The sequence below is a fragment of the Schistocerca cancellata genome, unplaced genomic scaffold (genome assembly GCF_023864275.1).
Source record: "Schistocerca cancellata isolate TAMUIC-IGC-003103 unplaced genomic scaffold, iqSchCanc2.1 HiC_scaffold_556, whole genome shotgun sequence".
Lineage (NCBI taxonomy): Eukaryota > Metazoa > Arthropoda > Insecta > Orthoptera > Acrididae > Schistocerca > Schistocerca cancellata.
The window spans coordinates 1-26,831 of NW_026046569.1; the positions used below are offsets into that span (position 1 = coordinate 1).

A 26,831-nucleotide genomic window follows, 5' to 3' on the forward strand; every position below is an offset into this window, starting at 1 on the left:
CCGAGTGGTTAAGGCGTCTGACTAGAAATCAGATTCCCTCTGGGAGCGTAGGTTCGAGTCCTACCGACTGCGTCCGTTTTTCTTCTCTTTTTTTCTTTAGGAAGGAGGAGCAGAAAATTTCGCGGTTTGCCTGTCGTTTTGGTACCTCGCCACACCTCACCTCTCACAGTCGTTTATAGCGCCTGTCCTTTTGATAAGGGCGAATTCCAAGCGTCAGCTTTCGCGTCAGCCGAGCAAAGTCGGGACAAGTCGGGACATACTACAGGATGGCCTGCGTGGAGCAACGACGGAAAGAAAACGTTAACGTGGCTCACATACTCATACGCAAAAAATTGCGCCCGTTGCGGTGGCCGGGAATCGAACCCGGATCAACTGCTGGGAAGGCAACTATGCTCACCATTACACCACCACCGCACATCCGCTGCTCGCAACGCCGCGCTGTGTCGGCTTCCCGCCCGCCGGCAGCGGCCCACGGTGATAGTAGCTGTAGGCGCTTTACGAGGTAGGAGGGTGCATCCACACGCATTCGGGTAGCGCCTCCACGCACGCTGCGTCTTTGGGCAAGACTCGTCGCCGCGGCCGCAACGTTACTCACACGATAGTGATGAGCGGTCGCTATAAGGCAGTGTAGTGGGGGACTCCGCGTGTGTAGCACTTCTTTCGGTCGTATCCGACGTCGCTGGGTGGCAATCCCACTTTCCCTGCAGACAGCTGCTCGGGAATATGCTCGGCTAGCACGGACGTCATCGGACGTCCGCCCCCTACAAATGCAACTAACAAAATGAGAACAACAACTAAAAAAGTGGTAGGTTGTTCGCCTACCACGCGGGCGGCCCGGCTTCGATTCCCGGCCGATGCATCGTTTTGCTGTTCTCGCTATAATGCCGCCGCGCCGATTGCTCGCTTGAGCTGCGTCAGCCTCAGGAATGTGTAGCAGGATTCGCTGTGAGAAGAACCAAACACGCAGCACGCAAGAGGCCGTACTTGGACGGTCGCGTGCTATTTCTGAACTCTAGCGTCGGCCTGGCCCTACAGGCCGCTGTGTCCAGGTGCCGCAAGGGCGATGTACTGTTACCTCGGGCAGTGCTGCTTTCCGTTGAAAAAGCTGCGGCAGCAGTTTAATCTAGCCAGTCGGGAAAGCACGTGTAGCAACACAGCAGATTCTTGAGAAAGCGCAGACTGTCTATCTCTAATAGTGCGACTTACCAAGTTTCCTGGGACGCTTGTTGCAGCGTGCCTCGGTAGCGCAGTAGGTAGCGCGTAAGTCTCATAATCTTAAGGTCGTGAGTTCGATCCTCACCCGGGGCATTTAATTTGCTGTACATCATGGCTGAATTAACGGCGCTGCTGTTGCTAGGGAACGAACTTAATTGTCGTTTGTTATCACCAAGGAGTCCACGCCTCAGCGTAAAAATGTTTACTTCCAATTATGGCGAGGTACAACTTTGATCTTTCTCCTCCCCTGTTATGAGTAAAATATGATGCAAACGGCAATGAATAGTCAGTTTCGAGCTGTGTGCCATGCCAGTCTGCACGCACAAATACGCTCGCAAACAGAGAACACCACTGAGTCCGGATTCAGCACGAAATGCGGGAGGAGAGGGAGTAAATGTCACGTTTATTGAGCAGATCCGGTGTGGTCTAGAGGCTACGATACCTGGCTTTCACCCAGGAGGCCCGGGTTCGATTCCCGGTACCGGAAGAGAAGTTTTTGCGCACACGTCCCTCCATGTTTTAGCCTTCCAACCTTCGTTTTGTCGCCTCCTTCCGGAGCTTCAACCGAACGTAATCGGGGAAAACAGGCACAAGATGCAATTACTGTCAGCACCGGGATAAAGGCAGAAGAGGCACTGGTCCGCTGTTGGGCTGCTACCAGCGTCAGTGGGGAAGTCGGTGAAGTCGCCAGTTGCGCCAGAAGCCAGCAATTACCGTAGTACGCCTACACACTCGTTCCAATTATTCACATTGCTTGCAGCCGCTCCACCCACAACGGGCATCAGCCCGGATAGCTCAGACGGTAGAGCATTAGGCTTTTAACCTAAGGGTTCAGGGTTCGAGTCCCTGTCCGGGCGAAGATTTTTAACGCTTCCGTAATGGCTCGTCTCGTAGCGCTGGTATCCCTGCCGTAATCAGTGCACAGAGTTCGTTTCCTGTCAACATTCTGCGCAGACCGGTTGGATTTTTCACGATTCGAGGGAAGCTTCAGATACGAGCAGTCGTGGCCGAGTGGTTAAGGCGTCTGACTAGAAATCAGATTCCCTCTGGGAGCGTAGGTTCGAGTCCTACCGACTGCGTCCGTTTTTCTTCTCTTTTTTTCTTTAGGAAGGAGGAGCAGAAAATTTCGCGGTTTGCCTGTCGTTTTGGTACCTCGCCACACCTCACCTCTCACAGTCGTTTATAGCGCCTGTCCTTTTGATAAGGGCGAATTCCAAGCGTCAGCTTTCGCGTCAGCCGAGCAAAGTCGGGACAAGTCGGGACATACTACAGGATGGCCTGCGTGGAGCAACGACGGAAAGAAAACGTTAACGTGGCTCACATACTCATACGCAAAAAATTGCGCCCGTTGCGGTGGCCGGGAATCGAACCCGGATCAACTGCTGGGAAGGCAACTATGCTCACCATTACACCACCACCGCACATCCGCTGCTCGCAACGCCGCGCTGTGTCGGCTTCCCGCCCGCCGGCAGCGGCCCACGGTGATAGTAGCTGTAGGCGCTTTACGAGGTAGGAGGGGTGCATCCACACGCATTCGGGTAGCGCCTCCACGCACGCTGCGTCTTTGGGCAAGACTCGTCGCCGCGGCCGCAACGTTACTCACACGATAGTGATGAGCGGTCGCTATAAGGCAGTGTAGTGGGGGACTCCGCGTGTGTAGCACTTCTTTCGGTCGTATCCGACGTCGCTGGGTGGCAATCCCACTTTCCCTGCAGACAGCTGCTCGGGAATATGCTCGGCTAGCACGGACGTCATCGGACGTCCGCCCCCTACAAATGCAACTAACAAAATGAGAACAACAACTAAAAAAGTGGTAGGTTGTTCGCCTACCACGCGGGCGGCCCGGCTTCGATTCCCGGCCGATGCATCGTTTTGCTGTTCTCGCTATAATGCCGCCGCGCCGATTGCTCGCTTGAGCTGCGTCAGCCTCAGGAATGTGTAGCAGGATTCGCTGTGAGAAGAACCAAACACGCAGCACGCAAGAGGCCGTACTTGGGACGGTCGCGTGCTATTTCTGAACTCTAGCGTCGGCCTGGCCCTACAGGCCGCTGTGTCCAGGTGCCGCAAGGGCGATGTACTGTTACCTCGGGCAGTGCTGCTTTCCGTTGAAAAAGCTGCGGCAGCAGTTTAATCTAGCCAGTCGGGAAAGGCACGTGTAGCAACACAGCAGATTCTTGAGAAAGCGCAGACTGTCTATCTCTAATATGTGCGACTTACCAAGTTTCCTGGGACGCTTGTTGCAGCGTGCCTCGGTAGCGCAGTAGGTAGCGCGTAAGTCTCATAATCTTAAGGTCGTGAGTTCGATCCTCACCCGGGGCATTTAATTTGCTGTACATCATGGCTGAATTAACGGCGCTGCTGTTGCTAGGGAACGAACTTAATTGTCGTTTGTTATCACCAAGGAGTCCACGCCTCAGCGTAAAAATGTTTACTTCCAATTATGGCGAGGTACAACTTTGATCTTTCTCCTCCCCTGTTATGAGTAAAATATGATGCAAACGGCAATGAATAGTCAGTTTCGAGCTGTGTGCCATGCCAGTCTGCACGCACAAATACGCTCGCAAACAGAGAACACCACTGAGTCCGGATTCAGCACGAAATGCGGGAGGAGAGGGAGTAAATGTCACGTTTATTGAGCAGATCCGGTGTGGTCTAGAGGCTACGATACCTGGCTTTCACCCAGGAGGCCCGGGTTCGATTCCCGGTACCGGAAGAGAAGTTTTTGCGCACACGTCCCTCCATGTTTTAGCCTTCCAACCTTCGTTTGTCGCCCTCCTTCCGAGCTTCACCGAACGTAATCGGGGAAAACAGGCACAAGATGCAATTACTGTCAGCACCGGGATAAAGGCAGAAGAGGCACTGGTCCGCTGTTGGGCTGCTACCAGCGTCAGTGGGAAGTCGGTGAAGTCGCCAGTTGCGCCAGAAGCCAGCAATTACCGTTAGTACGCCTACACACTCGTTCCAATTATTCACATTGCTTGCAGCCGCTCCACCACAACGGGCATCAGCCCGGATAGCTCAGACGGTAGAGCATTAGGCTTTTAACCTAAGGGTTCAGGGTTCGAGTCCCTGTCCGGGCGAAGATTTTTAACGCTTCCGTAATGGCTCGTCTCGTAGCGCTGGTATCCCTGCCGTAATCAGTGCACAGAGTTCGTTTCCTGTCAACATTCTGCGCAGACCGGTTGGATTTTTCACGATTCGAGGGAAGCTTCAGATACGAGCAGTCGTGGCCGAGTGGTTAAGGCGTCTGACTAGAAATCAGATTCCCTCTGGGAGCGTAGGTTCGAGTCCTACCGACTGCGTCCGTTTTTCTTCTCTTTTTTTCTTTAGGAAGGAGGAGCAGAAAATTTCGCGGTTTGCCTGTCGTTTTGGTACCTCGCCACACCTCACCTCTCACAGTCGTTTATAGCGCCTGTCCTTTTGATAAGGGCGAATTCCAAGCGTCAGCTTTCGCGTCAGCCGAGCAAAGTCGGGACAAGTCGGGACATACTACAGGATGGCCTGCGTGGAGCAACGACGGAAAGAAAACGTTAACGTGGCTCACATACTCATACGCAAAAAATTGCGCCCGTTGCGGTGGCCGGGAATCGAACCCGGATCAACTGCTGGGAAGGCAACTATGCTCACCATTACACCACCACCGCACATCCGCTGCTCGCAACGCCGCGCTGTGTCGGCTTCCCGCCCGCCGGCAGCGGCCCACGGTGATAGTAGCTGTAGGCGCTTTACGAGGTAGGAGGGTGCATCCACACGCATTCGGGTAGCGCCTCCACGCACGCTGCGTCTTTGGGCAAGACTCGTCGCCGCGGCCGCAACGTTACTCACACGATAGTGATGAGCGGTCGCTATAAGGCAGTGTAGTGGGGGACTCCGCGTGTGTAGCACTTCTTTCGGTCGTATCCGACGTCGCTGGGTGGCAATCCCACTTTCCCTGCAGACAGCTGCTCGGGAATATGCTCGGCTAGCACGGACGTCATCGGACGTCCGCCCCCTACAAATGCAACTAACAAAATGAGAACAACAACTAAAAAAGTGGTAGGTTGTTCGCCTACCACGCGGGCGGCCCGGCTTCGATTCCCGGCCGATGCATCGTTTTGCTGTTCTCGCTATAATGCCGCCGCGCCGATTGCTCGCTTGAGCTGCGTCAGCCTCAGGAATGTGTAGCAGGATTCGCTGTGAGAAGAACCAAACACGCAGCACGCAAGAGGCCGTACTTGGACGGTCGCGTGCTATTTCTGAACTCTAGCGTCGGCCTGGCCCTACAGGCCGCTGTGTCCAGGTGCCGCAAGGGCGATGTACTGTTACCTCGGGCAGTGCTGCTTTCCGTTGAAAAAGCTGCGGCAGCAGTTTAATCTAGCCAGTCGGGAAAGCACGTGTAGCAACACAGCAGATTCTTGAGAAAGCGCAAACTGTCTATCTCTAATATGTGCGACTTACCAAGTTTCCTGGGACGCTTGTTGCAGCGTGCCTCGGTAGCGCAGTAGGTAGCGCGTAAGTCTCATAATCTTAAGGTCGTGAGTTCGATCCTCACCCGGGGCATTTAATTTGCTGTACATCATGGCTGAATTAACGGCGCTGCTGTTGCTAGGGAACGAACTTAATTGTCGTTTGTTATCACCAAGGAGTCCACGCCTCAGCGTAAAAATGTTTACTTCCAATTATGGCGAGGTACAACTTTGATCTTTCTCCTCCCCTGTTATGAGTAAAATATGATGCAAACGGCAATGAATAGTCAGTTTCGAGCTGTGTGCCATGCCAGTCTGCACGCACAAATACGCTCGCAAACAGAGAACACCACTGAGTCCGGATTCAGCACGAAATGCGGGAGGAGAGGGAGTAAATGTCACGTTTATTGAGCAGATCCGGTGTGGTCTAGAGGCTACGATACCTGGCTTTCACCCAGGAGGCCCGGGTTCGATTCCCGGTACCGGAAGAGAAGTTTTTGCGCACACGTCCCTCCATGTTTTAGCCTTCCAACCTTCGTTTTGTCGCCCTCCTTCCGGAGCTTCAACCGAACGTAATCGGGGAAAACAGGCACAAGATGCAATTACTGTCAGCACCGGGATAAAGGCAGAAGAGGCACTGGTCCGCTGTTGGGCTGCTACCAGCGTCAGTGGGAAGTCGGTGAAGTCGCCAGTTGCGCCAGAAGCCAGCAATTACCGTAGTACGCCTACACACTCGTTCCAATTATTCACATTGCTTGCAGCCGCTCCACCCACAACGGGCATCAGCCCGGATAGCTCAGACGGTAGAGCATTAGGCTTTTAACCTAAGGGTTCAGGGTTCGAGTCCCTGTCCGGGCGAAGATTTTTAACGCTTCCGTAATGGCTCGTCTCGTAGCGCTGGTATCCCTGCCGTAATCAGTGCACAGAGTTCGTTTCCTGTCAACATTCTGCGCAGACCGGTTGGATTTTTCACGATTCGAGGGAAGCTTCAGATACGAGCAGTCGTGGCCGAGTGGTTAAGGCGTCTGACTAGAAATCAGATTCCCTCTGGGAGCGTAGGTTCGAGTCCTACCGACTGCGTCCGTTTTTCTTCTCTTTTTTTCTTTAGGAAGGAGGAGCAGAAAATTTCGCGGTTTGCCTGTCGTTTTGGTACCTCGCCACACCTCACCTCTCACAGTCGTTTATAGCGCCTGTCCTTTTGATAAGGGCGAATTCCAAGCGTCAGCTTTCGCGTCAGCCGAGCAAAGTCGGGACAAGTCGGGACATACTACAGGATGGCCTGCGTGGAGCAACGACGGAAAGAAAACGTTAACGTGGCTCACATACTCATACGCAAAAAATTGCGCCCGTTGCGGTGGCCGGGAATCGAACCCGGATCAACTGCTGGGAAGGCAACTATGCTCACCATTACACCACCACCGCACATCCGCTGCTCGCAACGCCGCGCTGTGTCGGCTTCCCGCCCGCCGGCAGCGGCCCACGGTGATAGTAGCTGTAGGCGCTTTACGAGGTAGGAGGGTGCATCCACACGCATTCGGGTAGCGCCTCCACGCACGCTGCGTCTTTGGGCAAGACTCGTCGCCGCGGCCGCAACGTTACTCACACGATAGTGATGAGCGGTCGCTATAAGGCAGTGTAGTGGGGGACTCCGCGTGTGTAGCACTTCTTTCGGTCGTATCCGACGTCGCTGGGTGGCAATCCCACTTTCCCTGCAGACAGCTGCTCGGGAATATGCTCGGCTAGCACGGACGTCATCGGACGTCCGCCCCCTACAAATGCAACTAACAAAATGAGAACAACAACTAAAAAAGTGGTAGGTTGTTCGCCTACCACGCGGGCGGCCCGGCTTCGATTCCCGGCCGATGCATCGTTTTGCTGTTCTCGCTATAATGCCGCCGCGCCGATTGCTCGCTTGAGCTGCGTCAGCCTCAGGAATGTGTAGCAGGATTCGCTGTGAGAAGAACCAAACACGCAGCACGCAAGAGGCCGTACTTGGACGGTCGCGTGCTATTTCTGAACTCTAGCGTCGGCCTGGCCCTACAGGCCGCTGTGTCCAGGTGCCGCAAGGGCGATGTACTGTTACCTCGGGCAGTGCTGCTTTCCGTTGAAAAAGCTGCGGCAGCAGTTTAATCTAGCCAGTCGGGAAAGCACGTGTAGCAACACAGCAGATTCTTGAGAAAGCGCAGACTGTCTATCTCTAATATGTGCGACTTACCAAGTTTCCTGGGACGCTTGTTGCAGCGTGCCTCGGTAGCGCAGTAGGTAGCGCGTAAGTCTCATAATCTTAAGGTCGTGAGTTCGATCCTCACCCGGGGCATTTAATTTGCTGTACATCATGGCTGAATTAACGGCGCTGCTGTTGCTAGGGAACGAACTTAATTGTCGTTTGTTATCACCAAGGAGTCCACGCCTCAGCGTAAAAATGTTTACTTCCAATTATGGCGAGGTACAACTTTGATCTTTCTCCTCCCCTGTTATGAGTAAAATATGATGCAAACGGCAATGAATAGTCAGTTTCGAGCTGTGTGCCATGCCAGTCTGCACGCACAAATACGCTCGCAAACAGAGAACACCACTGAGTCCGGATTCAGCACGAAATGCGGGAGGAGAGGGAGTAAATGTCACGTTTATTGAGCAGATCCGGTGTGGTCTAGAGGCTACGATACCTGGCTTTCACCCAGGAGGCCCGGGTTCGATTCCCGGTACCGGAAGAGAAGTTTTTGCGCACACGTCCCTCCATGTTTTAGCCTTCCAACCTTCGTTTTGTCGCCCTCCTTCCGGAGCTTCAACCGAACGTAATCGGGGAAAACAGGCACAAGATGCAATTACTGTCAGCACCGGGATAAAGGCAGAAGAGGCACTGGTCCGCTGTTGGGCTGCTACCAGCGTCAGTGGGAAGTCGGTGAAGTCGCCAGTTGCGCCAGAAGCCAGCAATTACCGTAGTACGCCTACACACTCGTTCCAATTATTCACATTGCTTGCAGCCGCTCCACCCACAACGGGCATCAGCCCGGATAGCTCAGACGGTAGAGCATTAGGCTTTTAACCTAAGGGTTCAGGGTTCGAGTCCCTGTCCGGGCGAAGATTTTTAACGCTTCCGTAATGGCTCGTCTCGTAGCGCTGGTATCCCTGCCGTAATCAGTGCACAGAGTTCGTTTCCTGTCAACATTCTGCGCAGACCGGTTGGATTTTTCACGATTCGAGGGAAGCTTCAGATACGAGCAGTCGTGGCCGAGTGGTTAAGGCGTCTGACTAGAAATCAGATTCCCTCTGGGAGCGTAGGTTCGAGTCCTACCGACTGCGTCCGTTTTTCTTCTCTTTTTTTCTTTAGGAAGGAGGAGCAGAAAATTTCGCGGTTTGCCTGTCGTTTTGGTACCTCGCCACACCTCACCTCTCACAGTCGTTTATAGCGCCTGTCCTTTTGATAAGGGCGAATTCCAAGCGTCAGCTTTCGCGTCAGCCGAGCAAAGTCGGGACAAGTCGGGACATACTACAGGATGGCCTGCGTGGAGCAACGACGGAAAGAAAACGTTAACGTGGCTCACATACTCATACGCAAAAAATTGCGCCCGTTGCGGTGGCCGGGAATCGAACCCGGATCAACTGCTGGGAAGGCAACTATGCTCACCATTACACCACCACCGCACATCCGCTGCTCGCAACGCCGCGCTGTGTCGGCTTCCCGCCCGCCGGCAGCGGCCCACGGTGATAGTAGCTGTAGGCGCTTTACGAGGTAGGAGGGTGCATCCACACGCATTCGGGTAGCGCCTCCACGCACGCTGCGTCTTTGGGCAAGACTCGTCGCCGCGGCCGCAACGTTACTCACACGATAGTGATGAGCGGTCGCTATAAGGCAGTGTAGTGGGGGACTCCGCGTGTGTAGCACTTCTTTCGGTCGTATCCGACGTCGCTGGGTGGCAATCCCACTTTCCCTGCAGACAGCTGCTCGGGAATATGCTCGGCTAGCACGGACGTCATCGGACGTCCGCCCCCTACAAATGCAACTAACAAAATGAGAACAACAACTAAAAAAGTGGTAGGTTGTTCGCCTACCACGCGGGCGGCCCGGCTTCGATTCCCGGCCGATGCATCGTTTTGCTGTTCTCGCTATAATGCCGCCGCGCCGATTGCTCGCTTGAGCTGCGTCAGCCTCAGGAATGTGTAGCAGGATTCGCTGTGAGAAGAACCAAACACGCAGCACGCAAGAGGCCGTACTTGGACGGTCGCGTGCTATTTCTGAACTCTAGCGTCGGCCTGGCCCTACAGGCCGCTGTGTCCAGGTGCCGCAAGGGCGATGTACTGTTACCTCGGGCAGTGCTGCTTTCCGTTGAAAAAGCTGCGGCAGCAGTTTAATCTAGCCAGTCGGGAAAGCACGTGTAGCAACACAGCAGATTCTTGAGAAAGCGCAAACTGTCTATCTCTAATATGTGCGACTTACCAAGTTTCCTGGGACGCTTGTTGCAGCGTGCCTCGGTAGCGCAGTAGGTAGCGCGTAAGTCTCATAATCTTAAGGTCGTGAGTTCGATCCTCACCCGGGGCATTTAATTTGCTGTACATCATGGCTGAATTAACGGCGCTGCTGTTGCTAGGGAACGAACTTAATTGTCGTTTGTTATCACCAAGGAGTCCACGCCTCAGCGTAAAAATGTTTACTTCCAATTATGGCGAGGTACAACTTTGATCTTTCTCCTCCCCTGTTATGAGTAAAATATGATGCAAACGGCAATGAATAGTCAGTTTCGAGCTGTGTGCCATGCCAGTCTGCACGCACAAATACGCTCGCAAACAGAGAACACCACTGAGTCCGGATTCAGCACGAAATGCGGGAGGAGAGGGAGTAAATGTCACGTTTATTGAGCAGATCCGGTGTGGTCTAGAGGCTACGATACCTGGCTTTCACCCAGGAGGCCCGGGTTCGATTCCCGGTACCGGAAGAGAAGTTTTTGCGCACACGTCCCTCCATGTTTTAGCCTTCCAACCTTCGTTTTGTCGCCCTCCTTCCGGAGCTTCAACCGAACGTAATCGGGGAAAACAGGCACAAGATGCAATTACTGTCAGCACCGGGATAAAGGCAGAAGAGGCACTGGTCCGCTGTTGGGCTGCTACCAGCGTCAGTGGGAAGTCGGTGAAGTCGCCAGTTGCGCCAGAAGCCAGCAATTACCGTAGTACGCCTACACACTCGTTCCAATTATTCACATTGCTTGCAGCCGCTCCACCCACAACGGGCATCAGCCCGGATAGCTCAGACGGTAGAGCATTAGGCTTTTAACCTAAGGGTTCAGGGTTCGAGTCCCTGTCCGGGCGAAGATTTTTAACGCTTCCGTAATGGCTCGTCTCGTAGCGCTGGTATCCCTGCCGTAATCAGTGCACAGAGTTCGTTTCCTGTCAACATTCTGCGCAGACCGGTTGGATTTTTCACGATTCGAGGGAAGCTTCAGATACGAGCAGTCGTGGCCGAGTGGTTAAGGCGTCTGACTAGAAATCAGATTCCCTCTGGGAGCGTAGGTTCGAGTCCTACCGACTGCGTCCGTTTTTCTTCTCTTTTTTTCTTTAGGAAGGAGGAGCAGAAAATTTCGCGGTTTGCCTGTCGTTTTGGTACCTCGCCACACCTCACCTCTCACAGTCGTTTATAGCGCCTGTCCTTTTGATAAGGGCGAATTCCAAGCGTCAGCTTTCGCGTCAGCCGAGCAAAGTCGGGACAAGTCGGGACATACTACAGGATGGCCTGCGTGGAGCAACGACGGAAAGAAAACGTTAACGTGGCTCACATACTCATACGCAAAAAATTGCGCCCGTTGCGGTGGCCGGGAATCGAACCCGGATCAACTGCTGGGAAGGCAACTATGCTCACCATTACACCACCACCGCACATCCGCTGCTCGCAACGCCGCGCTGTGTCGGCTTCCCGCCCGCCGGCAGCGGCCCACGGTGATAGTAGCTGTAGGCGCTTTACGAGGTAGGAGGGTGCATCCACACGCATTCGGGTAGCGCCTCCACGCACGCTGCGTCTTTGGGCAAGACTCGTCGCCGCGGCCGCAACGTTACTCACACGATAGTGATGAGCGGTCGCTATAAGGCAGTGTAGTGGGGGACTCCGCGTGTGTAGCACTTCTTTCGGTCGTATCCGACGTCGCTGGGTGGCAATCCCACTTTCCCTGCAGACAGCTGCTCGGGAATATGCTCGGCTAGCACGGACGTCATCGGACGTCCGCCCCCTACAAATGCAACTAACAAAATGAGAACAACAACTAAAAAAGTGGTAGGTTGTTCGCCTACCACGCGGGCGGCCCGGCTTCGATTCCCGGCCGATGCATCGTTTTGCTGTTCTCGCTATAATGCCGCCGCGCCGATTGCTCGCTTGAGCTGCGTCAGCCTCAGGAATGTGTAGCAGGATTCGCTGTGAGAAGAACCAAACACGCAGCACGCAAGAGGCCGTACTTGGACGGTCGCGTGCTATTTCTGAACTCTAGCGTCGGCCTGGCCCTACAGGCCGCTGTGTCCAGGTGCCGCAAGGGCGATGTACTGTTACCTCGGGCAGTGCTGCTTTCCGTTGAAAAAGCTGCGGCAGCAGTTTAATCTAGCCAGTCGGGAAAGCACGTGTAGCAACACAGCAGATTCTTGAGAAAGCGCAGACTGTCTATCTCTAATATGTGCGACTTACCAAGTTTCCTGGGACGCTTGTTGCAGCGTGCCTCGGTAGCGCAGTAGGTAGCGCGTAAGTCTCATAATCTTAAGGTCGTGAGTTCGATCCTCACCCGGGGCATTTAATTTGCTGTACATCATGGCTGAATTAACGGCGCTGCTGTTGCTAGGGAACGAACTTAATTGTCGTTTGTTATCACCAAGGAGTCCACGCCTCAGCGTAAAAATGTTTACTTCCAATTATGGCGAGGTACAACTTTGATCTTTCTCCTCCCCTGTTATGAGTAAAATATGATGCAAACGGCAATGAATAGTCAGTTTCGAGCTGTGTGCCATGCCAGTCTGCACGCACAAATACGCTCGCAAACAGAGAACACCACTGAGTCCGGATTCAGCACGAAATGCGGGAGGAGAGGGAGTAAATGTCACGTTTATTGAGCAGATCCGGTGTGGTCTAGAGGCTACGATACCTGGCTTTCACCCAGGAGGCCCGGGTTCGATTCCCGGTACCGGAAGAGAAGTTTTTGCGCACACGTCCCTCCATGTTTTAGCCTTCCAACCTTCGTTTTGTCGCCCTCCTTCCGGAGCTTCAACCGAACGTAATCGGGGAAAACAGGCACAAGATGCAATTACTGTCAGCACCGGGATAAAGGCAGAAGAGGCACTGGTCCGCTGTTGGGCTGCTACCAGCGTCAGTGGGAAGTCGGTGAAGTCGCCAGTTGCGCCAGAAGCCAGCAATTACCGTAGTACGCCTACACACTCGTTCCAATTATTCACATTGCTTGCAGCCGCTCCACCCACAACGGGCATCAGCCCGGATAGCTCAGACGGTAGAGCATTAGGCTTTTAACCTAAGGGTTCAGGGTTCGAGTCCCTGTCCGGGCGAAGATTTTTAACGCTTCCGTAATGGCTCGTCTCGTAGCGCTGGTATCCCTGCCGTAATCAGTGCACAGAGTTCGTTTCCTGTCAACATTCTGCGCAGACCGGTTGGATTTTTCACGATTCGAGGGAAGCTTCAGATACGAGCAGTCGTGGCCGAGTGGTTAAGGCGTCTGACTAGAAATCAGATTCCCTCTGGGAGCGTAGGTTCGAGTCCTACCGACTGCGTCCGTTTTTCTTCTCTTTTTTTCTTTAGGAAGGAGGAGCAGAAAATTTCGCGGTTTGCCTGTCGTTTTGGTACCTCGCCACACCTCACCTCTCACAGTCGTTTATAGCGCCTGTCCTTTTGATAAGGGCGAATTCCAAGCGTCAGCTTTCGCGTCAGCCGAGCAAAGTCGGGACAAGTCGGGACATACTACAGGATGGCCTGCGTGGAGCAACGACGGAAAGAAAACGTTAACGTGGCTCACATACTCATACGCAAAAAATTGCGCCCGTTGCGGTGGCCGGGAATCGAACCCGGATCAACTGCTGGGAAGGCAACTATGCTCACCATTACACCACCACCGCACATCCGCTGCTCGCAACGCCGCGCTGTGTCGGCTTCCCGCCCGCCGGCAGCGGCCCACGGTGATAGTAGCTGTAGGCGCTTTACGAGGTAGGAGGGTGCATCCACACGCATTCGGGTAGCGCCTCCACGCACGCTGCGTCTTTGGGCAAGACTCGTCGCCGCGGCCGCAACGTTACTCACACGATAGTGATGAGCGGTCGCTATAAGGCAGTGTAGTGGGGGACTCCGCGTGTGTAGCACTTCTTTCGGTCGTATCCGACGTCGCTGGGTGGCAATCCCACTTTCCCTGCAGACAGCTGCTCGGGAATATGCTCGGCTAGCACGGACGTCATCGGACGTCCGCCCCCTACAAATGCAACTAACAAAATGAGAACAACAACTAAAAAAGTGGTAGGTTGTTCGCCTACCACGCGGGCGGCCCGGCTTCGATTCCCGGCCGATGCATCGTTTTGCTGTTCTCGCTATAATGCCGCCGCGCCGATTGCTCGCTTGAGCTGCGTCAGCCTCAGGAATGTGTAGCAGGATTCGCTGTGAGAAGAACCAAACACGCAGCACGCAAGAGGCCGTACTTGGACGGTCGCGTGCTATTTCTGAACTCTAGCGTCGGCCTGGCCCTACAGGCCGCTGTGTCCAGGTGCCGCAAGGGCGATGTACTGTTACCTCGGGCAGTGCTGCTTTCCGTTGAAAAAGCTGCGGCAGCAGTTTAATCTAGCCAGTCGGGAAAGCACGTGTAGCAACACAGCAGATTCTTGAGAAAGTGCAAACTGTCTATCTCTAATATGTGCGACTTACCAAGTTTCCTGGGACGCTTGTTGCAGCGTGCCTCGGTAGCGCAGTAGGTAGCGCGTAAGTCTCATAATCTTAAGGTCGTGAGTTCGATCCTCACCCGGGGCATTTAATTTGCTGTACATCATGGCTGAATTAACGGCGCTGCTGTTGCTAGGGAACGAACTTAATTGTCGTTTGTTATCACCAAGGAGTCCACGCCTCAGCGTAAAAATGTTTACTTCCAATTATGGCGAGGTACAACTTTGATCTTTCTCCTCCCCTGTTATGAGTAAAATATGATGCAAACGGCAATGAATAGTCAGTTTCGAGCTGTGTGCCATGCCAGTCTGCACGCACAAATACGCTCGCAAACAGAGAACACCACTGAGTCCGGATTCAGCACGAAATGCGGGAGGAGAGGGAGTAAATGTCACGTTTATTGAGCAGATCCGGTGTGGTCTAGAGGCTACGATACCTGGCTTTCACCCAGGAGGCCCGGGTTCGATTCCCGGTACCGGAAGAGAAGTTTTTGCGCACACGTCCCTCCATGTTTTAGCCTTCCAACCTTCGTTTTGTCGCCCTCCTTCCGGAGCTTCAACCGAACGTAATCGGGGAAAACAGGCACAAGATGCAATTACTGTCAGCACCGGGATAAAGGCAGAAGAGGCACTGGTCCGCTGTTGGGCTGCTACCAGCGTCAGTGGGAAGTCGGTGAAGTCGCCAGTTGCGCCAGAAGCCAGCAATTACCGTAGTACGCCTACACACTCGTTCCAATTATTCACATTGCTTGCAGCCGCTCCACCCACAACGGGCATCAGCCCGGATAGCTCAGACGGTAGAGCATTAGGCTTTTAACCTAAGGGTTCAGGGTTCGAGTCCCTGTCCGGGCGAAGATTTTTAACGCTTCCGTAATGGCTCGTCTCGTAGCGCTGGTATCCCTGCCGTAATCAGTGCACAGAGTTCGTTTCCTGTCAACATTCTGCGCAGACCGGTTGGATTTTTCACGATTCGAGGGAAGCTTCAGATACGAGCAGTCGTGGCCGAGTGGTTAAGGCGTCTGACTAGAAATCAGATTCCCTCTGGGAGCGTAGGTTCGAGTCCTACCGACTGCGTCCGTTTTTCTTCTCTTTTTTTCTTTAGGAAGGAGGAGCAGAAAATTTCGCGGTTTGCCTGTCGTTTTGGTACCTCGCCACACCTCACCTCTCACAGTCGTTTATAGCGCCTGTCCTTTTGATAAGGGCGAATTCCAAGCGTCAGCTTTCGCGTCAGCCGAGCAAAGTCGGGACAAGTCGGGACATACTACAGGATGGCCTGCGTGGAGCAACGACGGAAAGAAAACGTTAACGTGGCTCACATACTCATACGCAAAAAATTGCGCCCGTTGCGGTGGCCGGGAATCGAACCCGGATCAACTGCTGGGAAGGCAACTATGCTCACCATTACACCACCACCGCACATCCGCTGCTCGCAACGCCGCGCTGTGTCGGCTTCCCGCCCGCCGGCAGCGGCCCACGGTGATAGTAGCTGTAGGCGCTTTACGAGGTAGGAGGGTGCATCCACACGCATTCGGGTAGCGCCTCCACGCACGCTGCGTCTTTGGGCAAGACTCGTCGCCGCGGCCGCAACGTTACTCACACGATAGTGATGAGCGGTCGCTATAAGGCAGTGTAGTGGGGGACTCCGCGTGTGTAGCACTTCTTTCGGTCGTATCCGACGTCGCTGGGTGGCAATCCCACTTTCCCTGCAGACAGCTGCTCGGGAATATGCTCGGCTAGCACGGACGTCATCGGACGTCCGCCCCCTACAAATGCAACTAACAAAATGAGAACAACAACTAAAAAAGTGGTAGGTTGTTCGCCTACCACGCGGGCGGCCCGGCTTCGATTCCCGGCCGATGCATCGTTTTGCTGTTCTCGCTATAATGCCGCCGCGCCGATTGCTCGCTTGAGCTGCGTCAGCCTCAGGAATGTGTAGCAGGATTCGCTGTGAGAAGAACCAAACACGCAGCACGCAAGAGGCCGTACTTGGACGGTCGCGTGCTATTTCTGAACTCTAGCGTCGGCCTGGCCCTACAGGCCGCTGTGTCCAGGTGCCGCAAGGGCGATGTACTGTTACCTCGGGCAGTGCTGCTTTCCGTTGAAAAAGCTGCGGCAGCAGTTTAATCTAGCCAGTCGGGAAAGCACGTGTAGCAACACAGCAGATTCTTGAGAAAGCGCAAACTGTCTATCTCTAATATGTGCGACTTACCAAGTTTCCTGGGACGCTTGTTGCAGCGTGCCTCGGTAGCGCAGTAGGTAGCGCGTAAGTCTCATAATCTTAAGGTCGTGAGTTCGATCCTCACCCGGGGCATTTAATTTGCTGTACATCATGGCTGAATTAACGGCGCTGCTGTTGCTAGGGAACGAACTTAATTGTCGTTTGTTATCACCAAGGAGTCCACGCCTCAGCGTAAAAATGTTTACTTCCAATTATGGCGAGGTACAACTTTGATCTTTCTCCTCCCCTGTTATGAGTAAAATATGATGCAAACGGCAATGAATAGTCAGTTTCGAGCTGTGTGCCATGCCAGTCTGCACGCACAAATACGCTCGCAAACAGAGAACACCACTGAGTCCGGATTCAGCACGAAATGCGGGAGGAGAGGGAGTAAATGTCACGTTTATTGAGCAGATCCGGTGTGGTCTAGAGGCTACGATACCTGGCTTTCACCCAGGAGGCCCGGGTTCGATTCCCGGTACCGGAAGAGAAGTTTTTGCGCACACGTCCCTCCATGTTTTAGCCTTCCAACCTTCGTTTTGTCGCCCTCCTTCCGGAGCTTCAACCGAACGTAATCGGGGAAAACAGGCACAAGATGCAATTACTGTCAGCACCGGGATAAAGGCAGAAGAGGCACTGGTCCGCTGTTGGGCTGCTACCAGCGTCAGTGGGAAGTCGGTGAAGTCGCCAGTTGCGCCAGAAGCCAGCAATTACCGTAGTACGCCTACACACTCGTTCCAATTATTCACATTGCTTGCAGCCGCTCCACCCACAACGGGCATCAGCCCGGATAGCTCAGACGGTAGAGCATTAGGCTTTTAACCTAAGGGTTCAGGGTTCGAGTCCCTGTCCGGGCGAAGATTTTTAACGCTTCCGTAATGGCTCGTCTCGTAGCGCTGGTATCCCTGCCGTAATCAGTGCACAGAGTTCGTTTCCTGTCAACATTCTGCGCAGACCGGTTGGATTTTTCACGATTCGAGGGAAGCTTCAGATACGAGCAGTCGTGGCCGAGTGGTTAAGGCGTCTGACTAGAAATCAGATTCCCTCTGGGAGCGTAGGTTCGAGTCCTACCGACTGCGTCCGTTTTTCTTCTCTTTTTTTCTTTAGGAAGGAGGAGCAGAAAATTTCGCGGTTTGCCTGTCGTTTTGGTACCTCGCCACACCTCACCTCTCACAGTCGTTTATAGCGCCTGTCCTTTTGATAAGGGCGAATTCCAAGCGTCAGCTTTCGCGTCAGCCGAGCAAAGTCGGGACAAGTCGGGACATACTACAGGATGGCCTGCGTGGAGCAACGACGGAAAGAAAACGTTAACGTGGCTCACATACTCATACGCAAAAAATTGCGCCCGTTGCGGTGGCCGGGAATCGAACCCGGATCAACTGCTGGGAAGGCAACTATGCTCACCATTACACCACCACCGCACATCCGCTGCTCGCAACGCCGCGCTGTGTCGGCTTCCCGCCCGCCGGCAGCGGCCCACGGTGATAGTAGCTGTAGGCGCTTTACGAGGTAGGAGGGTGCATCCACACGCATTCGGGTAGCGCCTCCACGCACGCTGCGTCTTTGGGCAAGACTCGTCGCCGCGGCCGCAACGTTACTCACACGATAGTGATGAGCGGTCGCTATAAGGCAGTGTAGTGGGGGACTCCGCGTGTGTAGCACTTCTTTCGGTCGTATCCGACGTCGCTGGGTGGCAATCCCACTTTCCCTGCAGACAGCTGCTCGGGAATATGCTCGGCTAGCACGGACGTCATCGGACGTCCGCCCCCTACAAATGCAACTAACAAAATGAGAACAACAACTAAAAAAGTGGTAGGTTGTTCGCCTACCACGCGGGCGGCCCGGCTTCGATTCCCGGCCGATGCATCGTTTTGCTGTTCTCGCTATAATGCCGCCGCGCCGATTGCTCGCTTGAGCTGCGTCAGCCTCAGGAATGTGTAGCAGGATTCGCTGTGAGAAGAACCAAACACGCAGCACGCAAGAGGCCGTACTTGGACGGTCGCGTGCTATTTCTGAACTCTAGCGTCGGCCTGGCCCTACAGGCCGCTGTGTCCAGGTGCCGCAAGGGCGATGTACTGTTACCTCGGGCAGTGCTGCTTTCCGTTGAAAAAGCTGCGGCAGCAGTTTAATCTAGCCAGTCGGGAAAGCACGTGTAGCAACACAGCAGATTCTTGAGAAAGCGCAAACTGTCTATCTCTAATATGTGCGACTTACCAAGTTTCCTGGGACGCTTGTTGCAGCGTGCCTCGGTAGCGCAGTAGGTAGCGCGTAAGTCTCATAATCTTAAGGTCGTGAGTTCGATCCTCACCCGGGGCATTTAATTTGCTGTACATCATGGCTGAATTAACGGCGCTGCTGTTGCTAGGGAACGAACTTAATTGTCGTTTGTTATCACCAAGGAGTCCACGCCTCAGCGTAAAAATGTTTACTTCCAATTATGGCGAGGTACAACTTTGATCTTTCTCCTCCCCTGTTATGAGTAAAATATGATGCAAACGGCAATGAATAGTCAGTTTCGAGCTGTGTGCCATGCCAGTCTGCACGCACAAATACGCTCGCAAACAGAGAACACCACTGAGTCCGGATTCAGCACGAAATGCGGGAGGAGAGGGAGTAAATGTCACGTTTATTGAGCAGATCCGGTGTGGTCTAGAGGCTACGATACCTGGCTTTCACCCAGGAGGCCCGGGTTCGATTCCCGGTACCGGAAGAGAAGTTTTTGCGCACACGTCCCTCCATGTTTTAGCCTTCCAACCTTCGTTTTGTCGCCCTCCTTCCGGAGCTTCAACCGAACGTAATCGGGGAAAACAGGCACAAGATGCAATTACTGTCAGCACCGGGATAAAGGCAGAAGAGGCACTGGTCCGCTGTTGGGCTGCTACCAGCGTCAGTGGGAAGTCGGTGAAGTCGCCAGTTGCGCCAGAAGCCAGCAATTACCGTAGTACGCCTACACACTCGTTCCAATTATTCACATTGCTTGCAGCCGCTCCACCCACAACGGGCATCAGCCCGGATAGCTCAGACGGTAGAGCATTAGGCTTTTAACCTAAGGGTTCAGGGTTCGAGTCCCTGTCCGGGCGAAGATTTTTAACGCTTCCGTAATGGCTCGTCTCGTAGCGCTGGTATCCCTGCCGTAATCAGTGCACAGAGTTCGTTTCCTGTCAACATTCTGCGCAGACCGGTTGGATTTTTCACGATTCGAGGGAAGCTTCAGATACGAGCAGTCGTGGCCGAGTGGTTAAGGCGTCTGACTAGAAATCAGATTCCCTCTGGGAGCGTAGGTTCGAGTCCTACCGACTGCGTCCGTTTTTCTTCTCTTTTTTTCTTTAGGAAGGAGGAGCAGAAAATTTCGCGGTTTGCCTGTCGTTTTGGTACCTCGCCACACCTCACCTCTCACAGTCGTTTATAGCGCCTGTCCTTTTGATAAGGGCGAATTCCAAGCGTCAGCTTTCGCGTCAGCCGAGCAAAGTCGGGACAAGTCGGGACATACTACAGGATGGCCTGCGTGGAGCAACGACGGAAAGAAAACGTTAACGTGGCTCACATACTCATACGCAAAAAATTGCGCCCGTTGCGGTGGCCGGGAATCGAACCCGGATCAACTGCTGGGAAGGCAACTATGCTCACCATTACACCACCACCGCACATCCGCTGCTCGCAACGCCGCGCTGTGTCGGCTTCCCGCCCGCCGGCAGCGGCCCACGGTGATAGTAGCTGTAGGCGCTTTACGAGGTAGGAGGGTGCATCCACACGCATTCGGGTAGCGCCTCCACGCACGCTGCGTCTTTGGGCAAGACTCGTCGCCGCGGCCGCAACGTTACTCACACGATAGTGATGAGCGGTCGCTATAAGGCAGTGTAGTGGGGGACTCCGCGTGTGTAGCACTTCTTTCGGTCGTATCCGACGTCGCTGGGTGGCAATCCCACTTTCCCTGCAGACAGCTGCTCGGGAATATGCTCGGCTAGCACGGACGTCATCGGACGTCCGCCCCCTACAAATGCAACTAACAAAATGAGAACAACAACTAAAAAAGTGGTAGGTTGTTCGCCTACCACGCGGGCGGCCCGGCTTCGATTCCCGGCCGATGCATCGTTTTGCTGTTCTCGCTATAATGCCGCCGCGCCGATTGCTCGCTTGAGCTGCGTCAGCCTCAGGAATGTGTAGCAGGATTCGCTGTGAGAAGAACCAAACACGCAGCACGCAAGAGGCCGTACTTGGACGGTCGCGTGCTATTTCTGAACTCTAGCGTCGGCCTGGCCCTACAGGCCGCTGTGTCCAGGTGCCGCAAGGGCGATGTACTGTTACCTCGGGCAGTGCTGCTTTCCGTTGAAAAAGCTGCGGCAGCAGTTTAATCTAGCCAGTCGGGAAAGCACGTGTAGCAACACAGCAGATTCTTGAGAAAGCGCAAACTGTCTATCTCTAATATGTGCGACTTACCAAGTTTCCTGGGACGCTTGTTGCAGCGTGCCTCGGTAGCGCAGTAGGTAGCGCGTAAGTCTCATAATCTTAAGGTCGTGAGTTCGATCCTCACCCGGGGCATTTAATTTGCTGTACATCATGGCTGAATTAACGGCGCTGCTGTTGCTAGGGAACGAACTTAATTGTCGTTTGTTATCACCAAGGAGTCCACGCCTCAGCGTAAAAATGTTTACTTCCAATTATGGCGAGGTACAACTTTGATCTTTCTCCTCCCCTGTTATGAGTAAAATATGATGCAAACGGCAATGAATAGTCAGTTTCGAGCTGTGTGCCATGCCAGTCTGCACGCACAAATACGCTCGCAAACAGAGAACACCACTGAGTCCGGATTCAGCACGAAATGCGGGAGGAGAGGGAGTAAATGTCACGTTTATTGAGCAGATCCGGTGTGGTCTAGAGGCTACGATACCTGGCTTTCACCCAGGAGGCCCGGGTTCGATTCCCGGTACCGGAAGAGAAGTTTTTGCGCACACGTCCCTCCATGTTTTAGCCTTCCAACCTTCGTTTTGTCGCCCTCCTTCCGGAGCTTCAACCGAACGTAATCGGGGAAAACAGGCACAAGATGCAATTACTGTCAGCACCGGGATAAAGGCAGAAGAGGCACTGGTCCGCTGTTGGGCTGCTACCAGCGTCAGTGGGAAGTCGGTGAAGTCGCCAGTTGCGCCAGAAGCCAGCAATTACCGTAGTACGCCTACACACTCGTTCCAATTATTCACATTGCTTGCAGCCGCTCCACCCACAACGGGCATCAGCCCGGATAGCTCAGACGGTAGAGCATTAGGCTTTTAACCTAAGGGTTCAGGGTTCGAGTCCCTGTCCGGGCGAAGATTTTTAACGCTTCCGTAATGGCTCGTCTCGTAGCGCTGGTATCCCTGCCGTAATCAGTGCACAGAGTTCGTTTCCTGTCAACATTCTGCGCAGACCGGTTGGATTTTTCACGATTCGAGGGAAGCTTCAGATACGAGCAGTCGTGGCCGAGTGGTTAAGGCGTCTGACTAGAAATCAGATTCCCTCTGGGAGCGTAGGTTCGAGTCCTACCGACTGCGTCCGTTTTTCTTCTCTTTTTTTCTTTAGGAAGGAGGAGCAGAAAATTTCGCGGTTTGCCTGTCGTTTTGGTACCTCGCCACACCTCACCTCTCACAGTCGTTTATAGCGCCTGTCCTTTTGATAAGGGCGAATTCCAAGCGTCAGCTTTCGCGTCAGCCGAGCAAAGTCGGGACAAGTCGGGACATACTACAGGATGGCCTGCGTGGAGCAACGACGGAAAGAAAACGTTAACGTGGCTCACATACTCATACGCAAAAAATTGCGCCCGTTGCGGTGGCCGGGAATCGAACCCGGATCAACTGCTGGGAAGGCAACTATGCTCACCATTACACCACCACCGCACATCCGCTGCTCGCAACGCCGCGCTGTGTCGGCTTCCCGCCCGCCGGCAGCGGCCCACGGTGATAGTAGCTGTAGGCGCTTTACGAGGTAGGAGGGTGCATCCACACGCATTCGGGTAGCGCCTCCACGCACGCTGCGTCTTTGGGCAAGACTCGTCGCCGCGGCCGCAACGTTACTCACACGATAGTGATGAGCGGTCGCTATAAGGCAGTGTAGTGGGGGACTCCGCGTGTGTAGCACTTCTTTCGGTCGTATCCGACGTCGCTGGGTGGCAATCCCACTTTCCCTGCAGACAGCTGCTCGGGAATATGCTCGGCTAGCACGGACGTCATCGGACGTCCGCCCCCTACAAATGCAACTAACAAAATGAGAACAACAACTAAAAAAGTGGTAGGTTGTTCGCCTACCACGCGGGCGGCCCGGCTTCGATTCCCGGCCGATGCATCGTTTTGCTGTTCTCGCTATAATGCCGCCGCGCCGATTGCTCGCTTGAGCTGCGTCAGCCTCAGGAATGTGTAGCAGGATTCGCTGTGAGAAGAACCAAACACGCAGCACGCAAGAGGCCGTACTTGGACGGTCGCGTGCTATTTCTGAACTCTAGCGTCGGCCTGGCCCTACAGGCCGCTGTGTCCAGGTGCCGCAAGGGCGATGTACTGTTACCTCGGGCAGTGCTGCTTTCCGTTGAAAAAGCTGCGGCAGCAGTTTAATCTAGCCAGTCGGGAAAGCACGTGTAGCAACACAGCAGATTCTTGAGAAAGCGCAAACTGTCTATCTCTAATATGTGCGACTTACCAAGTTTCCTGGGACGCTTGTTGCAGCGTGCCTCGGTAGCGCAGTAGGTAGCGCGTAAGTCTCATAATCTTAAGGTCGTGAGTTCGATCCTCACCCGGGGCATTTAATTTGCTGTACATCATGGCTGAATTAACGGCGCTGCTGTTGCTAGGGAACGAACTTAATTGTCGTTTGTTATCACCAAGGAGTCCACGCCTCAGCGTAAAAATGTTTACTTCCAATTATGGCGAGGTACAACTTTGATCTTTCTCCTCCCCTGTTATGAGTAAAATATGATGCAAACGGCAATGAATAGTCAGTTTCGAGCTGTGTGCCATGCCAGTCTGCACGCACAAATACGCTCGCAAACAGAGAACACCACTGAGTCCGGATTCAGCACGAAATGCGGGAGGAGAGGGAGTAAATGTCACGTTTATTGAGCAGATCCGGTGTGGTCTAGAGGCTACGATACCTGGCTTTCACCCAGGAGGCCCGGGTTCGATTCCCGGTACCGGAAGAGAAGTTTTTGCGCACACGTCCCTCCATGTTTTAGCCTTCCAACCTTCGTTTTGTCGCCCTCCTTCCGGAGCTTCAACCGAACGTAATCGGGGAAAACAGGCACAAGATGCAATTACTGTCAGCACCGGGATAAAGGCAGAAGAGGCACTGGTCCGCTGTTGGGCTGCTACCAGCGTCAGTGGGAAGTCGGTGAAGTCGCCAGTTGCGCCAGAAGCCAGCAATTACCGTAGTACGCCTACACACTCGTTCCAATTATTCACATTGCTTGCAGCCGCTCCACCCACAACGGGCATCAGCCCGGATAGCTCAGACGGTAGAGCATTAGGCTTTTAACCTAAGGGTTCAGGGTTCGAGTCCCTGTCCGGGCGAAGATTTTTAACGCTTCCGTAATGGCTCGTCTCGTAGCGCTGGTATCCCTGCCGTAATCAGTGCACAGAGTTCGTTTCCTGTCAACATTCTGCGCAGACCGGTTGGATTTTTCACGATTCGAGGGAAGCTTCAGATACGAGCAGTCGTGGCCGAGTGGTTAAGGCGTCTGACTAGAAATCAGATTCCCTCTGGGAGCGTAGGTTCGAGTCCTACCGACTGCGTCCGTTTTTCTTCTCTTTTTTTCTTTAGGAAGGAGGAGCAGAAAATTTCGCGGTTTGCCTGTCGTTTTGGTACCTCGCCACACCTCACCTCTCACAGTCGTTTATAGCGCCTGTCCTTTTGATAAGGGCGAATTCCAAGCGTCAGCTTTCGCGTCAGCCGAGCAAAGTCGGGACAAGTCGGGACATACTACAGGATGGCCTGCGTGGAGCAACGACGGAAAGAAAACGTTAACGTGGCTCACATACTCATACGCAAAAAATTGCGCCCGTTGCGGTGGCCGGGAATCGAACCCGGATCAACTGCTGGGAAGGCAACTATGCTCACCATTACACCACCACCGCACATCCGCTGCTCGCAACGCCGCGCTGTGTCGGCTTCCCGCCCGCCGGCAGCGGCCCACGGTGATAGTAGCTGTAGGCGCTTTACGAGGTAGGAGGGTGCATCCACACGCATTCGGGTAGCGCCTCCACGCACGCTGCGTCTTTGGGCAAGACTCGTCGCCGCGGCCGCAACGTTACTCACACGATAGTGATGAGCGGTCGCTATAAGGCAGTGTAGTGGGGGACTCCGCGTGTGTAGCACTTCTTTCGGTCGTATCCGACGTCGCTGGGTGGCAATCCCACTTTCCCTGCAGACAGCTGCTCGGGAATATGCTCGGCTAGCACGGACGTCATCGGACGTCCGCCCCCTACAAATGCAACTAACAAAATGAGAACAACAACTAAAAAAGTGGTAGGTTGTTCGCCTACCACGCGGGCGGCCCGGCTTCGATTCCCGGCCGATGCATCGTTTTGCTGTTCTCGCTATAATGCCGCCGCGCCGATTGCTCGCTTGAGCTGCGTCAGCCTCAGGAATGTGTAGCAGGATTCGCTGTGAGAAGAACCAAACACGCAGCACGCAAGAGGCCGTACTTGGACGGTCGCGTGCTATTTCTGAACTCTAGCGTCGGCCTGGCCCTACAGGCCGCTGTGTCCAGGTGCCGCAAGGGCGATGTACTGTTACCTCGGGCAGTGCTGCTTTCCGTTGAAAAAGCTGCGGCAGCAGTTTAATCTAGCCAGTCGGGAAAGCACGTGTAGCAACACAGCAGATTCTTGAGAAAGCGCAAACTGTCTATCTCTAATATGTGCGACTTACCAAGTTTCCTGGGACGCTTGTTGCAGCGTGCCTCGGTAGCGCAGTAGGTAGCGCGTAAGTCTCATAATCTTAAGGTCGTGAGTTCGATCCTCACCCGGGGCATTTAATTTGCTGTACATCATGGCTGAATTAACGGCGCTGCTGTTGCTAGGGAACGAACTTAATTGTCGTTTGTTATCACCAAGGAGTCCACGCCTCAGCGTAAAAATGTTTACTTCCAATTATGGCGAGGTACAACTTTGATCTTTCTCCTCCCCTGTTATGAGTAAAATATGATGCAAACGGCAATGAATAGTCAGTTTCGAGCTGTGTGCCATGCCAGTCTGCACGCACAAATACGCTCGCAAACAGAGAACACCACTGAGTCCGGATTCAGCACGAAATGCGGGAGGAGAGGGAGTAAATGTCACGTTTATTGAGCAGATCCGGTGTGGTCTAGAGGCTACGATACCTGGCTTTCACCCAGGAGGCCCGGGTTCGATTCCCGGTACCGGAAGAGAAGTTTTTGCGCACACGTCCCTCCATGTTTTAGCCTTCCAACCTTCGTTTTGTCGCCCTCCTTCCGGAGCTTCAACCGAACGTAATCGGGGAAAACAGGCACAAGATGCAATTACTGTCAGCACCGGGATAAAGGCAGAAGAGGCACTGGTCCGCTGTTGGGCTGCTACCAGCGTCAGTGGGAAGTCGGTGAAGTCGCCAGTTGCGCCAGAAGCCAGCAATTACCGTAGTACGCCTACACACTCGTTCCAATTATTCACATTGCTTGCAGCCGCTCCACCCACAACGGGCATCAGCCCGGATAGCTCAGACGGTAGAGCATTAGGCTTTTAACCTAAGGGTTCAGGGTTCGAGTCCCTGTCCGGGCGAAGATTTTTAACGCTTCCGTAATGGCTCGTCTCGTAGCGCTGGTATCCCTGCCGTAATCAGTGCACAGAGTTCGTTTCCTGTCAACATTCTGCGCAGACCGGTTGGATTTTTCACGATTCGAGGGAAGCTTCAGATACGAGCAGTCGTGGCCGAGTGGTTAAGGCGTCTGACTAGAAATCAGATTCCCTCTGGGAGCGTAGGTTCGAGTCCTACCGACTGCGTCCGTTTTTCTTCTCTTTTTTTCTTTAGGAAGGAGGAGCAGAAAATTTCGCGGTTTGCCTGTCGTTTTGGTACCTCGCCACACC

General features: G+C 53.9%; 60 non-coding genes across 60 annotated transcripts; 48 read left to right on the plus strand and 12 right to left on the minus strand.

Moving 5' to 3' along the window:
- Positions 1–342: 342 nt before the first annotated feature.
- On the minus strand, positions 343–414 carry Trnag-ucc (transfer RNA glycine (anticodon UCC)). The gene has a single exon. It is a non-coding gene; the product is annotated as a tRNA-Gly (tRNA).
- An 821-nt stretch (positions 415–1,235) lies between these two features.
- On the plus strand, positions 1,236–1,308 carry Trnam-cau (transfer RNA methionine (anticodon CAU)). Its single transcript has one exon. It is a non-coding gene; the product is annotated as a tRNA-Met (tRNA).
- Positions 1,309–1,630: 322 nt separating this feature from the next.
- Trnae-uuc (transfer RNA glutamic acid (anticodon UUC)) lies at positions 1,631–1,702 on the plus strand. The gene has a single exon. It is a non-coding gene; the product is annotated as a tRNA-Glu (tRNA).
- Positions 1,703–1,999: 297 nt separating this feature from the next.
- On the plus strand, positions 2,000–2,072 carry Trnak-uuu (transfer RNA lysine (anticodon UUU)). The gene has a single exon. It is a non-coding gene; the product is annotated as a tRNA-Lys (tRNA).
- Positions 2,073–2,212: 140 nt separating this feature from the next.
- On the plus strand, positions 2,213–2,294 carry Trnas-aga (transfer RNA serine (anticodon AGA)). Its single transcript has one exon. It is a non-coding gene; the product is annotated as a tRNA-Ser (tRNA).
- Positions 2,295–2,564: 270 nt separating this feature from the next.
- On the minus strand, positions 2,565–2,636 carry Trnag-ucc (transfer RNA glycine (anticodon UCC)). The gene has a single exon. It is a non-coding gene; the product is annotated as a tRNA-Gly (tRNA).
- Positions 2,637–3,461: 825 nt separating this feature from the next.
- Positions 3,462–3,534, plus strand: Trnam-cau (transfer RNA methionine (anticodon CAU)). The gene has a single exon. It is a non-coding gene; the product is annotated as a tRNA-Met (tRNA).
- Positions 3,535–3,856: 322 nt separating this feature from the next.
- Trnae-uuc (transfer RNA glutamic acid (anticodon UUC)) lies at positions 3,857–3,928 on the plus strand. Its single transcript has one exon. It is a non-coding gene; the product is annotated as a tRNA-Glu (tRNA).
- Positions 3,929–4,222: 294 nt separating this feature from the next.
- On the plus strand, positions 4,223–4,295 carry Trnak-uuu (transfer RNA lysine (anticodon UUU)). The gene has a single exon. It is a non-coding gene; the product is annotated as a tRNA-Lys (tRNA).
- Positions 4,296–4,435: 140 nt separating this feature from the next.
- Trnas-aga (transfer RNA serine (anticodon AGA)) lies at positions 4,436–4,517 on the plus strand. Its single transcript has one exon. It is a non-coding gene; the product is annotated as a tRNA-Ser (tRNA).
- A 270-nt stretch (positions 4,518–4,787) lies between these two features.
- Positions 4,788–4,859, minus strand: Trnag-ucc (transfer RNA glycine (anticodon UCC)). Its single transcript has one exon. It is a non-coding gene; the product is annotated as a tRNA-Gly (tRNA).
- An 822-nt stretch (positions 4,860–5,681) lies between these two features.
- On the plus strand, positions 5,682–5,754 carry Trnam-cau (transfer RNA methionine (anticodon CAU)). Its single transcript has one exon. It is a non-coding gene; the product is annotated as a tRNA-Met (tRNA).
- Positions 5,755–6,076: 322 nt separating this feature from the next.
- Trnae-uuc (transfer RNA glutamic acid (anticodon UUC)) lies at positions 6,077–6,148 on the plus strand. Its single transcript has one exon. It is a non-coding gene; the product is annotated as a tRNA-Glu (tRNA).
- Positions 6,149–6,445: 297 nt separating this feature from the next.
- Trnak-uuu (transfer RNA lysine (anticodon UUU)) lies at positions 6,446–6,518 on the plus strand. The gene has a single exon. It is a non-coding gene; the product is annotated as a tRNA-Lys (tRNA).
- A 140-nt stretch (positions 6,519–6,658) lies between these two features.
- Positions 6,659–6,740, plus strand: Trnas-aga (transfer RNA serine (anticodon AGA)). The gene has a single exon. It is a non-coding gene; the product is annotated as a tRNA-Ser (tRNA).
- Positions 6,741–7,010: 270 nt separating this feature from the next.
- On the minus strand, positions 7,011–7,082 carry Trnag-ucc (transfer RNA glycine (anticodon UCC)). The gene has a single exon. It is a non-coding gene; the product is annotated as a tRNA-Gly (tRNA).
- Positions 7,083–7,904: 822 nt separating this feature from the next.
- On the plus strand, positions 7,905–7,977 carry Trnam-cau (transfer RNA methionine (anticodon CAU)). Its single transcript has one exon. It is a non-coding gene; the product is annotated as a tRNA-Met (tRNA).
- A 322-nt stretch (positions 7,978–8,299) lies between these two features.
- Trnae-uuc (transfer RNA glutamic acid (anticodon UUC)) lies at positions 8,300–8,371 on the plus strand. The gene has a single exon. It is a non-coding gene; the product is annotated as a tRNA-Glu (tRNA).
- Positions 8,372–8,668: 297 nt separating this feature from the next.
- Trnak-uuu (transfer RNA lysine (anticodon UUU)) lies at positions 8,669–8,741 on the plus strand. The gene has a single exon. It is a non-coding gene; the product is annotated as a tRNA-Lys (tRNA).
- A 140-nt stretch (positions 8,742–8,881) lies between these two features.
- Positions 8,882–8,963, plus strand: Trnas-aga (transfer RNA serine (anticodon AGA)). The gene has a single exon. It is a non-coding gene; the product is annotated as a tRNA-Ser (tRNA).
- A 270-nt stretch (positions 8,964–9,233) lies between these two features.
- Positions 9,234–9,305, minus strand: Trnag-ucc (transfer RNA glycine (anticodon UCC)). Its single transcript has one exon. It is a non-coding gene; the product is annotated as a tRNA-Gly (tRNA).
- Positions 9,306–10,127: 822 nt separating this feature from the next.
- Trnam-cau (transfer RNA methionine (anticodon CAU)) lies at positions 10,128–10,200 on the plus strand. The gene has a single exon. It is a non-coding gene; the product is annotated as a tRNA-Met (tRNA).
- A 322-nt stretch (positions 10,201–10,522) lies between these two features.
- Positions 10,523–10,594, plus strand: Trnae-uuc (transfer RNA glutamic acid (anticodon UUC)). Its single transcript has one exon. It is a non-coding gene; the product is annotated as a tRNA-Glu (tRNA).
- A 297-nt stretch (positions 10,595–10,891) lies between these two features.
- Trnak-uuu (transfer RNA lysine (anticodon UUU)) lies at positions 10,892–10,964 on the plus strand. Its single transcript has one exon. It is a non-coding gene; the product is annotated as a tRNA-Lys (tRNA).
- Positions 10,965–11,104: 140 nt separating this feature from the next.
- On the plus strand, positions 11,105–11,186 carry Trnas-aga (transfer RNA serine (anticodon AGA)). The gene has a single exon. It is a non-coding gene; the product is annotated as a tRNA-Ser (tRNA).
- A 270-nt stretch (positions 11,187–11,456) lies between these two features.
- Positions 11,457–11,528, minus strand: Trnag-ucc (transfer RNA glycine (anticodon UCC)). The gene has a single exon. It is a non-coding gene; the product is annotated as a tRNA-Gly (tRNA).
- An 822-nt stretch (positions 11,529–12,350) lies between these two features.
- Trnam-cau (transfer RNA methionine (anticodon CAU)) lies at positions 12,351–12,423 on the plus strand. The gene has a single exon. It is a non-coding gene; the product is annotated as a tRNA-Met (tRNA).
- Positions 12,424–12,745: 322 nt separating this feature from the next.
- Positions 12,746–12,817, plus strand: Trnae-uuc (transfer RNA glutamic acid (anticodon UUC)). Its single transcript has one exon. It is a non-coding gene; the product is annotated as a tRNA-Glu (tRNA).
- Positions 12,818–13,114: 297 nt separating this feature from the next.
- Positions 13,115–13,187, plus strand: Trnak-uuu (transfer RNA lysine (anticodon UUU)). Its single transcript has one exon. It is a non-coding gene; the product is annotated as a tRNA-Lys (tRNA).
- A 140-nt stretch (positions 13,188–13,327) lies between these two features.
- Positions 13,328–13,409, plus strand: Trnas-aga (transfer RNA serine (anticodon AGA)). Its single transcript has one exon. It is a non-coding gene; the product is annotated as a tRNA-Ser (tRNA).
- A 270-nt stretch (positions 13,410–13,679) lies between these two features.
- On the minus strand, positions 13,680–13,751 carry Trnag-ucc (transfer RNA glycine (anticodon UCC)). The gene has a single exon. It is a non-coding gene; the product is annotated as a tRNA-Gly (tRNA).
- Positions 13,752–14,573: 822 nt separating this feature from the next.
- Positions 14,574–14,646, plus strand: Trnam-cau (transfer RNA methionine (anticodon CAU)). Its single transcript has one exon. It is a non-coding gene; the product is annotated as a tRNA-Met (tRNA).
- Positions 14,647–14,968: 322 nt separating this feature from the next.
- Positions 14,969–15,040, plus strand: Trnae-uuc (transfer RNA glutamic acid (anticodon UUC)). Its single transcript has one exon. It is a non-coding gene; the product is annotated as a tRNA-Glu (tRNA).
- Positions 15,041–15,337: 297 nt separating this feature from the next.
- On the plus strand, positions 15,338–15,410 carry Trnak-uuu (transfer RNA lysine (anticodon UUU)). Its single transcript has one exon. It is a non-coding gene; the product is annotated as a tRNA-Lys (tRNA).
- Positions 15,411–15,550: 140 nt separating this feature from the next.
- Positions 15,551–15,632, plus strand: Trnas-aga (transfer RNA serine (anticodon AGA)). Its single transcript has one exon. It is a non-coding gene; the product is annotated as a tRNA-Ser (tRNA).
- A 270-nt stretch (positions 15,633–15,902) lies between these two features.
- Positions 15,903–15,974, minus strand: Trnag-ucc (transfer RNA glycine (anticodon UCC)). Its single transcript has one exon. It is a non-coding gene; the product is annotated as a tRNA-Gly (tRNA).
- An 822-nt stretch (positions 15,975–16,796) lies between these two features.
- Positions 16,797–16,869, plus strand: Trnam-cau (transfer RNA methionine (anticodon CAU)). Its single transcript has one exon. It is a non-coding gene; the product is annotated as a tRNA-Met (tRNA).
- Positions 16,870–17,191: 322 nt separating this feature from the next.
- Trnae-uuc (transfer RNA glutamic acid (anticodon UUC)) lies at positions 17,192–17,263 on the plus strand. Its single transcript has one exon. It is a non-coding gene; the product is annotated as a tRNA-Glu (tRNA).
- A 297-nt stretch (positions 17,264–17,560) lies between these two features.
- On the plus strand, positions 17,561–17,633 carry Trnak-uuu (transfer RNA lysine (anticodon UUU)). The gene has a single exon. It is a non-coding gene; the product is annotated as a tRNA-Lys (tRNA).
- Positions 17,634–17,773: 140 nt separating this feature from the next.
- On the plus strand, positions 17,774–17,855 carry Trnas-aga (transfer RNA serine (anticodon AGA)). The gene has a single exon. It is a non-coding gene; the product is annotated as a tRNA-Ser (tRNA).
- Positions 17,856–18,125: 270 nt separating this feature from the next.
- On the minus strand, positions 18,126–18,197 carry Trnag-ucc (transfer RNA glycine (anticodon UCC)). Its single transcript has one exon. It is a non-coding gene; the product is annotated as a tRNA-Gly (tRNA).
- Positions 18,198–19,019: 822 nt separating this feature from the next.
- Positions 19,020–19,092, plus strand: Trnam-cau (transfer RNA methionine (anticodon CAU)). The gene has a single exon. It is a non-coding gene; the product is annotated as a tRNA-Met (tRNA).
- Positions 19,093–19,414: 322 nt separating this feature from the next.
- Trnae-uuc (transfer RNA glutamic acid (anticodon UUC)) lies at positions 19,415–19,486 on the plus strand. The gene has a single exon. It is a non-coding gene; the product is annotated as a tRNA-Glu (tRNA).
- Positions 19,487–19,783: 297 nt separating this feature from the next.
- On the plus strand, positions 19,784–19,856 carry Trnak-uuu (transfer RNA lysine (anticodon UUU)). The gene has a single exon. It is a non-coding gene; the product is annotated as a tRNA-Lys (tRNA).
- Positions 19,857–19,996: 140 nt separating this feature from the next.
- On the plus strand, positions 19,997–20,078 carry Trnas-aga (transfer RNA serine (anticodon AGA)). The gene has a single exon. It is a non-coding gene; the product is annotated as a tRNA-Ser (tRNA).
- Positions 20,079–20,348: 270 nt separating this feature from the next.
- On the minus strand, positions 20,349–20,420 carry Trnag-ucc (transfer RNA glycine (anticodon UCC)). The gene has a single exon. It is a non-coding gene; the product is annotated as a tRNA-Gly (tRNA).
- An 822-nt stretch (positions 20,421–21,242) lies between these two features.
- On the plus strand, positions 21,243–21,315 carry Trnam-cau (transfer RNA methionine (anticodon CAU)). Its single transcript has one exon. It is a non-coding gene; the product is annotated as a tRNA-Met (tRNA).
- A 322-nt stretch (positions 21,316–21,637) lies between these two features.
- On the plus strand, positions 21,638–21,709 carry Trnae-uuc (transfer RNA glutamic acid (anticodon UUC)). Its single transcript has one exon. It is a non-coding gene; the product is annotated as a tRNA-Glu (tRNA).
- Positions 21,710–22,006: 297 nt separating this feature from the next.
- On the plus strand, positions 22,007–22,079 carry Trnak-uuu (transfer RNA lysine (anticodon UUU)). The gene has a single exon. It is a non-coding gene; the product is annotated as a tRNA-Lys (tRNA).
- Positions 22,080–22,219: 140 nt separating this feature from the next.
- On the plus strand, positions 22,220–22,301 carry Trnas-aga (transfer RNA serine (anticodon AGA)). The gene has a single exon. It is a non-coding gene; the product is annotated as a tRNA-Ser (tRNA).
- Positions 22,302–22,571: 270 nt separating this feature from the next.
- On the minus strand, positions 22,572–22,643 carry Trnag-ucc (transfer RNA glycine (anticodon UCC)). Its single transcript has one exon. It is a non-coding gene; the product is annotated as a tRNA-Gly (tRNA).
- An 822-nt stretch (positions 22,644–23,465) lies between these two features.
- Positions 23,466–23,538, plus strand: Trnam-cau (transfer RNA methionine (anticodon CAU)). Its single transcript has one exon. It is a non-coding gene; the product is annotated as a tRNA-Met (tRNA).
- A 322-nt stretch (positions 23,539–23,860) lies between these two features.
- Positions 23,861–23,932, plus strand: Trnae-uuc (transfer RNA glutamic acid (anticodon UUC)). The gene has a single exon. It is a non-coding gene; the product is annotated as a tRNA-Glu (tRNA).
- Positions 23,933–24,229: 297 nt separating this feature from the next.
- On the plus strand, positions 24,230–24,302 carry Trnak-uuu (transfer RNA lysine (anticodon UUU)). The gene has a single exon. It is a non-coding gene; the product is annotated as a tRNA-Lys (tRNA).
- Positions 24,303–24,442: 140 nt separating this feature from the next.
- Positions 24,443–24,524, plus strand: Trnas-aga (transfer RNA serine (anticodon AGA)). The gene has a single exon. It is a non-coding gene; the product is annotated as a tRNA-Ser (tRNA).
- Positions 24,525–24,794: 270 nt separating this feature from the next.
- Trnag-ucc (transfer RNA glycine (anticodon UCC)) lies at positions 24,795–24,866 on the minus strand. Its single transcript has one exon. It is a non-coding gene; the product is annotated as a tRNA-Gly (tRNA).
- Positions 24,867–25,688: 822 nt separating this feature from the next.
- On the plus strand, positions 25,689–25,761 carry Trnam-cau (transfer RNA methionine (anticodon CAU)). The gene has a single exon. It is a non-coding gene; the product is annotated as a tRNA-Met (tRNA).
- Positions 25,762–26,083: 322 nt separating this feature from the next.
- Trnae-uuc (transfer RNA glutamic acid (anticodon UUC)) lies at positions 26,084–26,155 on the plus strand. Its single transcript has one exon. It is a non-coding gene; the product is annotated as a tRNA-Glu (tRNA).
- A 297-nt stretch (positions 26,156–26,452) lies between these two features.
- Positions 26,453–26,525, plus strand: Trnak-uuu (transfer RNA lysine (anticodon UUU)). Its single transcript has one exon. It is a non-coding gene; the product is annotated as a tRNA-Lys (tRNA).
- A 140-nt stretch (positions 26,526–26,665) lies between these two features.
- Positions 26,666–26,747, plus strand: Trnas-aga (transfer RNA serine (anticodon AGA)). The gene has a single exon. It is a non-coding gene; the product is annotated as a tRNA-Ser (tRNA).
- Positions 26,748–26,831: the final 84 nt, after the last annotated feature.